The sequence below is a fragment of the Helicoverpa armigera genome, chromosome 6, assembly GCF_030705265.1.
Source record: "Helicoverpa armigera isolate CAAS_96S chromosome 6, ASM3070526v1, whole genome shotgun sequence".
NCBI classification, from domain to species: Eukaryota; Metazoa; Arthropoda; class Insecta; order Lepidoptera; family Noctuidae; genus Helicoverpa; species Helicoverpa armigera.
In genome coordinates this window covers 2807556-2824246 of record NC_087125.1, presented here as the reverse complement: position 1 = coordinate 2824246, position 16691 = coordinate 2807556, and the positions used below count along the sequence as shown (strand labels likewise).

General features: G+C 35.6%; 1 protein-coding gene and 1 non-coding gene across 6 annotated transcripts in view; both read right to left on the bottom strand.

Moving 5' to 3' along the window:
* LOC110381177 (protein spire) overlaps window positions 1-16691 on the bottom strand; it is a 164281-nt gene that overhangs the window by 79128 nt on the left and 68462 nt on the right. The window lies entirely within an intron of this gene.
* Trnat-agu (transfer RNA threonine (anticodon AGU)) lies at window positions 3812-3885 on the bottom strand. The gene has a single exon. It is a non-coding gene; the product is annotated as a tRNA-Thr (tRNA).

Sequence of the window (16691 nt, the reverse complement as noted above, 5' to 3'; positions counted from 1 at the left end):
AATAAACCGCAAAGGGACCTTTAACCCTCAAAAATCGAATGACTACTGTCCCAACACTGGCAATCTCGTATTCTAATAGTGAACGAACACAATCGATGACCAGCCCGAGATAACCCTTCACTGTCTAGTTAACCGAAGTTCACTCGGTCACTGTCTTACAAGGAAACACGCGGTCTTTGTGACCCTTATACGGTGCGGAGAGAAAGTCAGCGCGGTAAGGGTTAAGTTATTAGATATTTATAGGCTTATGTGTGAAAATTGTTTTATGACCGACGCTGGTTATATTGTAGAATTGTTTGATTCTTTTGAGCTGAATCTTAGAACTAAATAAATTACCAGTGATGAAAAAAGTTGCAAATCCATTTGTCTATGAATCCCCAAAAGTTCAAACCTTAAAATTAGTATAGACAGCAGACGTAACAATCAAAATTGGATTGTGCCCCATTTCAAACAACGGGAATACGTTCGGACAAGCACAATCGGATTTGGGAACATGACAGGGATTTGAAAAGGTGAATCCAATTATCCTAGTTAGTAGTTTCCTGGCATTAACTTTCCGAATTCCGAATTTGTAAATTAATTTTATAATTAAATTTTGAAGATAGTTTTGGAATATGAAAATGAACTAGACATATTAAAGTAGATTGAAATTTTGTTCTGTTAAGATATTAAAATTACCTGTCTATGACTAAATAACCATGCATTTAAGAAATTTATCAACAGTAAGGCCTTTTACAAGGTTATGTACTACTTCCCATGGATACGGAAGGAAGCCCCATGAGTCCTCAAGTCACGTGCATAACAAACGCAACCGATAACATAGTGTGACGCGTACACAAGGTGATTGAGAGACAAGCCTTTATTGATTTTATGTCATATAGGAACTGGTATGTTTATAAATATAGGTAGGGAAAATGCTGATAAGCGATGTTTTATCTTTATCGATATAATGAAGAGGAAAAATTACGACATGAAAGGCTCCGAAACTACTGAACTTGTTTAAAAAATTCTTTCAATGTTGGAAAGCTACAGCAGTTACATACAGGCCATATTTAATCCGGGTTAGCGTAATAAGTAGTTCCTGCATGTTATTAGACACGCCCTATTCCCTAATAATACTATTTAGTTGGGCCATGTCCATGTACATGTCCAGTAGACAATGAAACCTCTTGAGTTAAATGAGCTGGTAAGTTCGATAGGCGAAGGATATTCTTGCGAAAAAGGTCAACCAGAACTGAAAAAATTACATATTGTGTAATATTATCCATTGTATAGAACAGATAAATACATACGCAGTAAGTATGTCACCTACACTGTTATTTGGTACTTAGGTGTAGGGCAATTCGATTAAATTACTCGTGAGTGACATTCAATTGTTGCATATACGCTTGTTATGAACTACAGGGTGCTCAATTACAATCCTTGTGTTGTTACGGCGTCATTTACTAAATGACGTACTTTTGAATTTCATTGTCGCAGTTCATGAATAAGTGTTTGAAGTTTTCAAATGCACGAACTGTTTTAATTGCTTTTCTGCTATAAGAGCAAAAACATCCATAATATTTTGATGCTCATTAATATGAGTAGGTTAGGTTATAATTGTGGAGAAGTCCAACAAAATATTTCTTCCAAAATTAGCCTGTAAAACGGCAGAATTTATAAACATGTCACAGAGTCCCCAAAATTAAGCTATTTTAGCCCGACAAGGACGTTTAAAAGCGCTTATTTACACACACCCTTTAGGCAATGTTTTGGGCGCACAATCCGAGCACAGACAGGCGACAAATCAAATTAATTAACCACATGAACGTCGGACCGCGGCTCTTGTGTTTATATTGCATTAGCCGAATTACGAACTTACGCGTGACGCTCTCAATTGTACGCAGGATTGAAGGAACGTAGCCGCAGTGAACTTCATAGCAAAAGCATGTTATAAAACTTCTAAGCGGTATTCCTCTAATTAAAAAGAACCTTAATAGACAAATATATGAAGCTTCTAAACAGTCATTACTTACTCATTATCATTATCATACTCATTCAATTAAAAGTAACTGTCTTACGGTTAACTTTAACTTATAATTTGTCTCATAGCAAGAAACACAGTCTGATTTTTCTCTTAGTCAAATAGTGTTCTGTATATTCTATGTAACCTTCTTTAACCTTGTCACGGTCTTCCAAAAAGAGCTCATTGTACATCTTCACTTCAAAACAAAAGCATGGCTTCTGTGTGCATTACACAACTTCCCATACATCATCATTATTTTAGTACATCTGCGTATGTTGTATCGACGCTCCGTTCCGACTGTCATCTTACGAACACATCAACACATCGGCTGAAACATTTGCATTACAAAAGTCTGACGCAAACGGAAAATTTCTAAGAAAATCCATAATGTCTTGTGTTTGTTTTGGTTTTTGAAAACAAGTACAATGTGCATATTTTAAAGGAGACTTGAAAGGCGAAGAATAATTTCGATGCTTTGCATAATGTTCGAAGACTGATGCATAATAGCGTCAATCTTTATTTCTAGTTGTTTTTGCATGCAAGAAAGCTAAACATTTTCATTTTATCTCAATCGGACTGGAAATCCTATAGTGAAAACGGTCAAAACAGAGGTTAAAATAGAACAATACAACATGGTCAAAGTAATTAAATAAATTCAACTCTAATACGCGCGTTCGTGATGAGAATTTTAATTAAAATGCATAGCAATCCACCAACATTATAGGCGTACACTTTCATTCTATTGTTCAAGGAAATTACTCACTTTCATTATAAATAACTCACTCTTAATGTCAATATATTAAATTGCAAGGTAAAATTTTCTTCTACTGTTCCTGTATACAAAAACATTTTTTGCAATGACCATACTGCCACATGATATTAAAAAAAAAATGAAAATTTAAAATCGATGTCACGAAAATGTGATTCAATCCATAAGAATGATTCCCTTTTTCTGTCCAATCTGAAAACAAACAGAAACAGTTCGAAATTCAATTCCCATTTTCTTTGTCTGCCACAAAAATCACAATATTGTGTGCCAGCATTCCAATTCGTGTCTAGCTTACGACTTTTATTTGCATACTCTTGCAGGGCTGCCACAAAACCTCAATATCAGCTGATAAATATTCAAGAGAACATAAATCACAGCAGTCAGTAGCTCCCGTTGAGTGGTGACAACCCTGAGAAAGCTAATGTTTTATACAACAGATGGATTATTGAATGAGAAATATTGTAAATCAGAATTGAAATGTATCGGTACCGATGTATGGCTATAAATTTTATATTGTTGATTTAACAGACAATGTAACGGAACTTTCTGCGAAGGGTCTAATAACTAATTTCGTTTTAATTCACTCTGATTGTTGTCAAACTACAAATAGTTTTAAACAAGACATAATTTAGCCTAACAATCTGACATAAACTAAAATTCACAGAGAATTCAGTATGCAAATCACAGAAGCAAACCAAATTACCGGTAGCATTGTTTACAAAAAAGTATAATAGATAAAACGTGTAAACTTAGCCATACAGCCTCCTTGCGTAACTGGCAGGCTGAAAAGCGCCATCTAGCGGAAATAGAAAGTGCTATGCAAATAAATGACGGCAGAATGGATGCAGATCTGCGTCTGTGTCGCTAACAATTCTTCCTGATGTAAAACTTAAGTCTGCAAATGGTGGAAGTTATAAACTTGCTTCAAAAGCTTTCCAGAACTTTCTTTTTCACGGACAATTTTCTTTCATTTGTAACATTTTCCCATTTTCTCATCCTGTAATGTTTAGTAACACCCAAAAAGTTCACACAGCAGTAGGCCCCGGCGAGATTCGAACTCACGATCTCCTGTTTACTAGACAGGCGCTTTAACCAACTAAGCCACGGCGCCCTTGCTCTCATTGCCGAAAAATTGAGTCACATCAGAATAACATATGACACAAAAATAAACGCATAAAGAGGGCACTAGGGCATGATGTATTTTTTACTACAGTAGAGTGTTATTTGGTGACTCCGAGACATCTTTTTACTTCCGATCGTTTGGCTCACTGACAGACAACATACAAAATCGAGACACGGTGTTTTCAACGTTCTCTTCTTGACCATAATACACTAGCTACTTTAAAAATCGCTAGCTCCCCTAGCTTGGGCGGCAACATAATGCCTCAATTGACTAGGTTACCGGCTGACACTGGTAATGGCGCACGTAACGCCAATGCGCAAACGCAGGAATGTCACCGGCTGTCAACACGCGAACTGTTGTGTTGCGCAACACTGTTGCTGTATCCGATCGCTGTTTGAATGTGTTTGGCTATTTATGAATTATGATTATTGATACAGTTGGCTTAAGTACCTACATATGTGCGGTGAGATTAAATTAGGCTGTGTTAAGGCTGAACATAAATTAGGTGGAGGGGTATTGAATTAGGCTGTCTGAGATATTCTTTTTGTTGTTCTGTAAGGTCTACTAAAGTCCGGAAAATGCGAAAATTCCTAAAAGGTTGTATCCCAAAGAGATTATTTAAGATACATTTTGAATTCCCGAAAGTATGTCATTAAGTACACTACTTATTTATGTCATTACCATAACTATTCACAGATAATTTAGCAAAATTATATTCCTGGATGCTACAAGAACTTTTCCCACAAGTATTAGAAATTTTCCAAAAATGGCGCGTACCACTTCACACTTTAGCACTGCGACAGAACATGGTAGGTAAGTAAATAAGCAAGTACACGGAATCTTCGGCTACCGTTAAAAACAATTTAACGCCATCAACTCCGGGAGTTGTTTATAATGTTTGTTTTGTTTCTCTGCAGTCACAGTTTTTGTTATCAACGGGTTTTTAATATTGAAACAAAGGGTCAACGGCCTTGTTACTCTTTGTTTTTGTTTGAGATTACGGTAGCAAATCTCGTTTGGTCAAGAATTTAAGTTTTTTGGTGCTAAAAAATTTTTGATGGTTACGATAGTCTTGAAGGTACAGAAAGGGCTACTTGGGGAAAACTTAAAAAAAAGAAACTTAAAAAAATATGGGACGTTGTTGTTTTAAAACGATCAATTTTTCAGGTGTCAATTTTTGAGTTAAATAAATTATGAACATTATGAGCTTATGAGTTTTACGGAAGAAAATCACTTGGTTTTTTTTTTTTGACAGGTATATTAGAAACATGGGTGGGTCGATGACATATCCAAAATAGCCGGACCAAATTGGATGAAAGTGGCAAGAAGTAGGCAGAAATGGAAAGATTTGGAGCAGGCCTCTGGCCTACGTCCGAAGACGGACAACCTAGGGGCTGTGATGGATGGATGTTAGAAACAAAATCTCAACCAGCTATTACGGGCTAATACTACAAATCAGATCTCAAACAGTAGAAACCGGTACAATTGAAATAGACTTGGTTCCCTCGGGTTTGTTACAGACATCTCAATTGGTCAAGCGCGACACGTGCCGCGGGCGATCTAACGGTCTCGAGTAATCACACAATCACAACTGTTCGTACAAAATATATAGAAACAATAGCTGCCAGTTAATGGAACACAGTTTTTTATTTCACACTTACATTTATGTATTTTTTTAATTTTTTTTTTATCAACTTTGATTTATATGTAGTTAGAGAAAATAAAGGCTCGTTCACTCAACATAAATATGTGACTTGCTTATTTGATATTTTAATTGCACCAATGGAAATGAATAAAGGTCCTTTAGTCTGACTTAAGCTGCTTAAAACTATGGGGTAAGTCCTACAACTACAAGCCCCATATAATTACCAACTCTCAGCAAAAAAACACAAGCTTACTAATACATACACACCAAATTGTCTTATACCCTTGACCCAACATTACGCAACTAATCTAAGAATAGTTCAGGGACGCCAAACACCTATTCAATCTTAGAGAGTCCAATGTTATCCCCAAGGCTTCTCTTCCCTGACACCCCAATAATTGAAATGCTCTTCCCATTGCGTATGGGAATGACACCATTGTATGAACTATGACGTGTGATACGAGAGTACATTTTGTTAGCCTCGTGTGAAAGTCACGAACACAGTTTGTAATGGATTTCGCGGTTGCAAAAATTGTGTTTTGCGTGCGGATATTAATTTGTACTTTTTGTAGTACCTAGTTTTTTTCATGTAGATTTGGTGTTTGGAACTAATTTGTTTGTAAAAAGAGTTTTCAGCGATTGTTATGTTGATGAAAACTGACTAGTTTTCCTCTAGCGTAAAAAATAGAAGGATTTATTGGTTTCCAAACTTGTGGTCATGTGACATTCTTCAATGGTGTATATTTATAGCGATACGTGGAAATTAATGAACTAAAAGTAATTATAATGCAAATAACTCCTTAAACGAATGCTGATCAGTTTTCAGTTACAAACATCATCAATTCTAACGTAATCTAAAACATCAATTTACCTAAATAAAACAAGAGAATTCGCTTACATAGTTCCAATAACACCCGCGCCGGCGCCACCGTCGCGATGACGTAAAAATGCAAGTGTCGTTATTATTCAAAGATCTTTTGTTTGTAAACAATGCGCTCGCGCCGAAAACATCGCGCTGTGATTTAAATGCGAGTTAATTTTTCATTATAATTTGATGAGCTCTTTTATTTTTCATGACAAATACACCTGTTCTTTGAATAGTCATTTCGTAACGTTTGATAAACTTTTAGAAATTAACATTGTTTCCACTGAATATAGCAAATCTTCTAAGCTTTGAGAATTGTTTTTCGCTGTTAATTTTAAGAGCCCCATAGCATTTTATCGCAGGTCGGACAAACCGACCACAGATTAGATCTCAATCAGCGGCATACTAAAGAACTTCCTCGGTGTAAATCTTACAACGCTGTCACAAATTTACAATGTGTCATTATTTAACTTCTCACGGCCAAGAGTTGTGCAACAGCTAGTAAGGGAAAGGTGAGATCATAATATTAATTCGTTCAAAGTACACGCTTATCGAAACGTAAATCTTTATTCTTTCCCTCGATTTTGATTTAACCAACGTCATAATTGCAATGCAAATAGCGTACGCTTTCGCGGTACTTTCTCACTGTTTTGTTAATCGTTACAAAAAGTGAGATAAAAGTAATTGTACTTACTATGTAATCTATGAATGAATTAGTTGAGGTTGGCATCATCTTCTAAACAAAACATGACGCATTTATTTCCAGCTCTCTTTTTGCCAGAAATTGTCTACCTAATACTTACATACTTACCGTAGAAAATTAAAACATTTATAAAATGAAGTCAAAACTGATGTACACCTTCGCCATATAGGTAAAGTCCAATATTTTATCAAGTTACTTGAACATCCAGCCAAAGTTACTGCTTCATCACTTCTACCTTAATACATCAGTAGTAATTAAAGTGACTAAACATGGTATTACATCCCACAAAAGCACACACACACACACATTACTCACACACTACTCGTAAACACAACATAGGACGACAAACATAATTGAATCACAGCTACACCCTTCCGAAGTCGGAAGCGCCAGTCACAGCTGACTGGCAGCAAACAAACAATGCCCACGTAATGGCTGCCTCACATGTTATTAAATGTACACATGTCAAAATAAAGTGGAGCCTAATGTGTGACAAACCTTTAGGAAGCATGTTGAAATCACTTTATGTGTGGTGACAAGAAGAGTAGATATGGTCAAGGGAACCAGTATGGAATATGATTCCCTCAAAGAGTTTAACCAACTTTGCTGTAAAAGAGGAAGACAATAATATTCACTCATCTACATAATATAGAAAGGTATAGTTAAGAGACCCAAATGAAGCTTTTTGGGTAAGTTGCGAAAATTCAAAATGACCAACTGACTTAGTTATTATAAAATTAACACCAAACCCATCTGGAGCAAACCTATAAGAACGCAACAGAACTGCATTTAAAGATGGCATCTCAAATTCCGATGTGGTAACAACGGAACCGTGTTGCACTCTACAAAAATATATTTGCATCTTGCAACACAGAACAGCAAATAATACGGCTGTTGTGTAAACAAATCTTTTGATGACGTAAGAGGTCAATTGAAGACATTCCAAGTTTCTGAGCCGATTTTGAAAGAGGTACCTACTTACCGATATGTGGACAATAAAAGATATTGTTCTAGCATCTGTACTGGGTCAGACTTCTTTTCGGCTATTTCAGTCGGGTTTTGATGCTCAGATCAGATATCAGAACGAACGAACTTTAACTTCTATGCACCTAAGAATACTTCACCTAAGAAATCTTGGATTTCACATAAAATACGTCACGTCACATAAAATTTTTGATTACCTACTGATAATGTCAGCTTATAGAAAAAAATAAGGATATGTATTTGACTAATTGCTCTTCCGGCAGAGTCTAACCAATTAATGATTTCCTGGACTTAAAAAGTAAAAGCTTAACACCTAACCTGAATTGCAGGTAAAGTTTCACAGTTAAACTAACTCAATTAATTAGTTCCTATGAACATAAGAAAGTCTATACATAAATCTGAAAGTAATGATGATTATTTGATACGGAAATTAAAATTAACCATATAACGATCGATTTTAATCCAATGTGTACATTCACACCTCTAAATAGCACTAATTAGCAGTGAAAAATGAGGCGCTAAAATAAAATTAAAACGAAAGTAGAATCGCAATAAATGGACAAATTATTATTGACTGGACGTGATAAAAACAAATTAATAACCTAAAAACGTACACCACTAATGCAAAGATAATATTCAACAGACTTGCCAGTAAAGGATTGTAAAAGCTAAACACCAGAATAAACAAATCGTGAAATCGCTTTCAAACCTGTGAAACGTCTCATCAAACCAAATTAAAATTCAACATTATACATTTGTATTGTCCAATTGGCTGGAGACTGCTTTATTTTGTATTAATTAAAGAGAATCGATAGTGAAAGTGGACTTTTGGTTTCTTGCCCAGTAAATAGTGAAAATAGTTTTACAGTGGGAGGAAGCAAGTCCAATATGGAAACACATAATGGTGCCCACACACATATGAATTTGTAAGAATTTATAATTGGCAGTGATAAGTTAGAACAATTTGTCTGTTGTATAATCGGTGTGGTTATGTCATAGTCATTAGAGGTCCAAAGTGGTTTTATTCTAATATGGTCAATTCTTAAAAGGAGAATGACTACATACAAGATTTTGATGTAAGATATGGAGATACAGGAACTTCTGATAAAAAGTCCGTAATAATAACATAAATATCCTGGCACTTATCGGCACGAAATTTAAAACCCTTATAATAGAGCTACGTAATCCATAATTTCATATTAGCCATTTCCTAGAACAAAAGTTCAGTCCACAAGTTCCGAGATCCGTTAATTCATCATCATACACGTCGAGTTTGAAACCAAAATAACACAAAATGATGATACTGTTACAAGACAAATTGATGAATTAAATAAAAAGATGAGTCGATCGCGTGCTGACGCCTTTCTACTTGTCTTTAATGTGAGTTACGCGAAAATTGCACCGTTTTCACACAACGTTGGGTAATATGAATATTGAATCAGCGATAATAATATGACGGAAGTAAAAGCTAAGCAACATAGTATAGACGCATTAGTAGTGAGAAATAGTTGAAATTAAGCTCATGCTTGCCAAATTTGTTTCGGAGCCAATTTGGAAAAGGAAACTGCAGGCAACGTCTATCAATTAGATGTTCAAGTAAATAAATCTATGAGTCCAGACTATTAGTTAGATCAGAATTTGGATACGTTACCATGTTATCTGATACTTTATTGCATTTTCTAAATCAGGGATTACTGATGGTCCCATATGTTGGAATTTCCGCCATATTTTGCGTAAGAGTGATCGTAGGTGGACACGAACATATTGGATTGTCTCGTTCTAATGCTCGCTTTGTGTCCGATTATAATCGACACTATTAGACTTGTCTGTTCCGACTTTTTAATGGATTCCTCGCCATTTGTGTATGACATTTTTACGACTGCGTTCAGCGAATAAGCTTTAGTTGAGCTGATATTTTATTTTTGTAATTGCTTCCTATATTTGGATACTAGCATATTTGTTCCTTGTCATTTACAAAAGTTTTAGTTTCTAATATTTTTTCGTTTTCCGTTTCGTTATTTCTTGTATGATCATTAACGATTGTGATGATTCTGAATTTAATATTTTCGATATAACTGTTCTTATATTTTTCGAAATACACACCCTTTACTTAGCTAATGATGCCTAAATAAATCAACTATTTACACTAATCTCAGAAAGCGGGATAGTCCTAGACTTTTGTGACAGCCATGGACAATGCTATACAATTCTTGTCAGTTTAGGATTCAATCCATTCAGATCTACATCCAACAAACGATATTGTGAACTTCCTTAATTAACAATGAAGCCTATAAGTGACCTATTCAATACTAATAACATAATACTGTCTGGTGATATTAACGTTGTATACCTTAGGGCTTATTCGAACGATAGTGAAACCAGACACAAAGACGCCCAATATTAGTACAATAGAAGATAAAAGCAGGTGAGATTGTATCGACTCGTATCCAGACAAGCCCGGAGGCTGAGCCGAGTTAATTGTTATCGTAACTACAATAGTACGAAGAAAGTTACTCTCGCGAATTCGTAACGTTACGTATTATGCTTTCATTGGCGTTAATAAAGGCATTGATTACAAACATCTATTTGCGGTCGCAGAACACAACATTGTTAAGGACGGTGACGGATATAAAATTGTTGGGCTGCAAAGTTAAGTTTGTCTTAGTTTATTAAATGGGATTGGCAGTGATAATTAAAAACTTTCGAGTGCTGTAATAAGATTCGGTCGACACAATGATGAGTTATCTCACTATCAAGCGGTGGCTACCTCTGATGGAGAATGACAAAGATACTCGAGTTGTCACTTTCTTTGTGAGTTTATTTTTAACGAGCAATTGCAATAGTAAATCAATTTCTTTTATTGGTGAAGTTTTCCTTGTGAGGTTTGCTTGTTAGTTAGTTAAAAATACATAGTTAATTTATGTTTTAAAAGTCAACAAGAGAAAGTAAATGGACTCATAAGTTTAACAGTCAAGTAATGTTTATTAGTAGTCCTACTTAGATATTCATATTTTGGTTGGAGACGGGCAAAAAATCGATTTCCCCCATTTATTTCGAAAAATTTGTTAAGTAGATAAGTTTATTTCCGTTTACCAAGAACTATCAGATAATTGTATAAATTGGCCTTATATGAAGTAATTTTCGAGTTCACAAAACGAGAAATTTCCCAAAGTAAACAGTAATTTTAGTGAAAGAGAGAGGTAGTAAGTAATTTAACACTAAGGGCCGCCGTACACGGACTGCTCGAGCAGTTAGCGGCTGAGTGAAATACACGGACCGCTCGAGCGGTCGGCGTCGACTGCTTGAGCTGTCGGTTGTTGACTGCTCGAGCTACGACCCAACTGCTCGAGCAGTCAAATGAGAAAACAGACGCCGCGAGGCCGCAAAGGGCGGGGGGGAGAGGGAAGTCGGAGAGCTGTCGACTGCTCTAGCGCAGTCAACGGCTCGAGCAGTCGGTGTATGCCTCGCAACCGCTCGCGAGCGGTCGACGGCACGATGGAATTTCATCATGCAGTTGACGGCTTGAAGCGGTCGCGACTGCTCGAGCAGTCGTGTGTACGGCAGCGAATGAATGACTATAGTTCACTGCGCGGTCGCGGCTTTAAGCAGTCGGTCTCAACTGCTTGAAGCAGTCCGTGTACGGCGGCTCTAAACTGCGTAGTGTAAGGCACGAAATTATCGCGTGTGTAAAGTTAAAATTGACCAATATAATACAAAACAATCGAAAGTAAAGTGCCGGTGAAATTGTAGCGTTTTACTAAATGCCTGAACTTTCAAAACGATTCGGTTTTATTTTTATAAATATTTAAAAATATTATGTGCTGGTCACTTTCTTATGACACGATTTATGTGAACTTTTTGGGGTAGATCTGGATTGCCATAAAACTGAATTTCACTGCAATGAATGTGAAAATTTTGAGATGAGCTATTCAGGGTTCTATTTTTAAAAGTGTTGACAAAATCATCAGTTACAGGTACGAGGAACGTTTTCCAGCCTTCCACAATATTTATGAACAATCAACTTAAATAATGACAACAGATTTTTCGCTGTACCCTAACAATGAACACTAATGAGATCAACATACAAATTATATTCACTTTCATCATCACATCACTATAATTTCATTACATCACTTAACAAAAAGGACTATTTATAATCTGACATAATAGACACAAATTAGATGACATGACCCGGAAGAAACACATATTAACAACTTGATTCTCAAACCATAAAAGAATAATCACATAATTATAACAATGGACAATCACGGCAAATTGAGCTTTAATATAATTTAAAACAAAGTAAGAGCGATTTTGATAATAAATGGATGTAAGTATAATGATGTTCAATAAAACGTGTGTTTTTGTTCATCGCTGATTAATGGACTATGGACAACAGGTCCGAGTGAAAACTGGTTATATGTTAAGTTGGTTCACCAGAAGTAGCTATGACATAGGTAGGCGATAATAAACTGTTGCAGATGATGGTAAATAGATACGACATTTATAACTGTAGAAAAAAATACCAACATTTCTATTAAACAAACATTTATGTACTTACGGTCAATTAATCACGATTACAACTTGAAAGTTCCTAAATTGTACCTACTGTCAATATTAAATAGGTAAGTCCTTTAATATCCAATATTGGAACCTACAAAATATGGATGACCTTTCTAGATCACAAATACAAAGAATGTAAAAAACAGAGCTGTTAAAAGCTTCGCGGAACATTAACTCAACATAGCTTTCTATGCACCACACGCCTTAAAATCTTTTTCAAGGTGCCCAAATTTGTTTGACAGCAAAAAAAAAGATGTACCACATAGATGCAAAATATCTTTTTGTGTCGTTCATTACGTGGATCACAAAAAGCTGATATGAAAGTGATTGAGCTCGCTTTCGTGCTACGAACAGACCACAGAGTAAAATAACACAGAAGGCCCACGGGTATTGCCAATTCGTTCTGCGGTCAACAACCTCGTAGATACAACTGTGAGCTTTTACGATCCAATTGAAAAATAGTTTTGAAAGTAAAAAATCTAGGTTGTTTAGGTTATGTACGCAGGTATTCTGATTAATACTATTAAATACTGTGAATACGTACTCTAAAGAACTTAAGTTTAGTAAGAAAATTGGAAGTAAGTTGCTGAAATGTGAAACTGAAACAATTGTGATTTAAGCATGTCTTTTATAGAAACCGATTTATGCCCGAAAGCTTTTGAGTTTTGATGATGAAATTAATTATGTGAACAGTATTGACCCTCTACATTTCTTTACTCTGTGTAGTTCTGTTTTGTATCAGTATCGAATAGTTATTGACACATCGTGAGGAGGTTAGGATTTCACTTGTTTCAATGTCAGAACATCGAGATGTTTTGTTGTGCTCAGTCATTTTCTGATTAGAAACAATCGGTGAATGTTTTTGGTCATGTTAAAATACTTTCCTTGTCAGTTAACTAAAGTTTACATCCGGGATCACGGGGAAAAACTTACTGATATTGTTAATGCGAAAGTTACTTTGTCAAACTTTCTCGATAAATCAGATAAACCAATATATAAAAATAACTGATAAAATGGTAAGAAAGTGTAGATATATTCTTACATGAATTAGTATAACCTAGTAATGAGAATACATTAAGTTTGTATTTTTTTGTTCAAACTAAAAAAAACTAGTATTCATATGGAGGCGTGAAGCCATATGCATCGGTGTGCATCGTATGCAAAACACTGCAATTGGCAGCACGCACCGCGCGACAATGCAGAGGAAATGCGCAAGGTCGCAGTACGCACCGAATTGTGACTGACGATGTTACTACTAGGTACTAATATCCTTAGGGTATACTTTATTACCTTTTTATAATGCCTTTGTTAATTGAGTTATTTTTAAAAAAGGAAAAAATATTTTTCAACAAATCATTTAAATCTATTATTTTGCAAAAACAATACAGAAGGCCCACCATTACCTACACCTATTCTTATTTTTCGAAATGAAACGAAATATAAACTTTTCCGAATAGAACCTTCAAAAGCAAATACATTAGAAGCCATGCGCCGGCGCATCAAAGTGTATTGACACCGATAGCGCGACGGAGTAGATAGAAGCATGAGTCATAAGTATGTCAATCAGTCTATCATAGCACGCGCTAATTATCACTGTTTATTACTTGCGGATACTGCATTGTCACAGCAATAGGGGCATCTGGTTTCCGTGTTTACGTTTAATGTTGTGACCTGACTGTGTAGCTAGTAGTAGTTGTATTTAGTATTTATTTGTAAATAACCAAGTCTTTAAAGTGCTTTTGTGAGGAACCAACCTCGATCAGAGGTTGTTTGTCATGCTTAAATTACAACATCTTTCAAGTGACAATATCAATGTTAAATTCCAACCCAATTTTTATGCTAAAAAAACGTCGATATCTCGAATTAGGCACCTCATAAAGGTCCTTAATATTGCTTGGAACACCAACTGTTAAGCTGTGCCCGCTATACATACCCTCCTTTAAATGTGTTACGTAGGTCCACCTAAGTTGCTTACATAATATTTCAATTTAAAAATAATACAGGTGAACGAACGAACAAACGCAAGGAACTCATACTACGGCTATTTTAATCGATAAACAGATTGATTAATCGATACCAGAACAAGCAACGTTACCTAATCGATGATAAAACATATCGATGTTAATTACATCGTTAAAAAAGGTCCTAATGAAAAAGGCGAAAGCTAATTAACAGTGTAAACTTATCAGTTCAATCTCTGTAGGTACCGCTTTCCAAAAGTTTCCTTATCGCTTACTGACGGCTTCCAGGTATGGACAGCAGTATCTTTTGATATCACCTTTGATATTTTACATAATAAGGTACCTATATCTTATCTGAATTATATGAAAGTTCGGTTCTTTCTAAGGAGAAAGATTTTCTGACACGTACCTACCAAAAGATAAGCCTTATAAAGGCAGGTGACAACGCAAGCACGATCTAGTCTAGAAAATTTCTCCAATAAGTAAACAGTAGCTTCTTACGCAGGTTAATAAACTTCATCAACTAGAATAACCGTTTGTAAATCACCATCAATCAATCATTAACGACAAGGCACATTTTCTTTGCACACAATTAGTATATTCACACCGATAACTGAGAAAAACGCTTACCTACCTACCTATGACTCTATAATAAATCGCAATTACAAAGCAATTTTTCCCATAGTATATCAATACTTTTACAATGTCAAGATCACCTTTACTCCATGGATGGATAACTGCTATCTTATTTTTTAGGTTCTAAGCTTGATGTCCCCTCAGATATATAATGAACCAAAACAACACTGATATAGGTAAATAAAGTACGTCCTACATATGTAACAAGATGTCTATCACAGAATTAACAAAAAATGTAGCGGCTGTCACTACAGAAAGTCAGCATGAACTCTTCATTCAGTCACTTGATTACAGCAATATCTTTACAGAACTGCATCATATAGGAAATCGGCAATTTGATTTGTTTCCCCACCATACTGAAATCTTTAGCAAATTGTATGCGAAACGCGACATAATAACCCACATTGGAGATTCCACCGGTGAGAGTACCAAACTCACAATAAATATGGAAAGTAATCGCAAGAGGTGCTCACCAGGCAATTGGCGCGTCCTTATTAGTTCCAACGAAATTTTTATCAAAAAATCTTTAAATTTTAAGGTCTTTTATGTTTCCTTATAGTCACTGTTATGTAAAGACCGGTGACCGGTGACATACAATGAACATTGAAGTTATAATTAGAGATGAATGAAAAAGTTTATCGAATTATCTGCAATGTTTGTGACGGAAACAGCCTTGATGTGTCGGTGCCCGATAAAAATGATATCAGAGTAGGTATGACATTGGTCACTTAAACATGATTAAGTGGGCATGTGTTGGTGGAGTTTGGAAAATTCTGGAAAAAAACTGAATGACTAAATATGTTTCTTTCCAAAAACGACTGAACTGGTCCTCTTACTTAAGTCGTGTGATCCCAAAAGACCAGAAACAGATTTATTTCATTAATAAATAATATGATACATGTATCCGTCTTCTTTGTCCTTTTAAAAGATGATAAATGCACGCGATGAACCAATAACCTAAATAAAAAAACTTGTAGAACATTCAAGCTCATCAGTGCTAAAAATGATTTCAATCGAAGCTTAAGCATTCATTGTATTGTAACATTGTCATTAGAGATCATAAGAATGATGTATACATGCGACTAAAACCTCGTTACACACGAAAAACAATTGATTTGATAAATGACTCCGACACGTTCCCAATTGTCAACACAATTGTCATCTGTTAACCGTTAGATGTTAGCAAAGTTCATTCATTCAAGAGTAAGATCTTCTGAGATTAAAGAAAGGTAGACATGTCACAGATAATTCGATGTATTGGATATTCTATAGTACAAACTAGGTAGGTAGGTATATTTGCTTCGCCGGATATTCTCATGTAGATGCGTATTTTATTCCACTATCTAATTCAAATATGTCACTTCCCACAAACAACATCAAAGTCACAACAGTGCTGTTTAGTCATAGGACTGCCCCGGACCAGATTTGTCATATAAT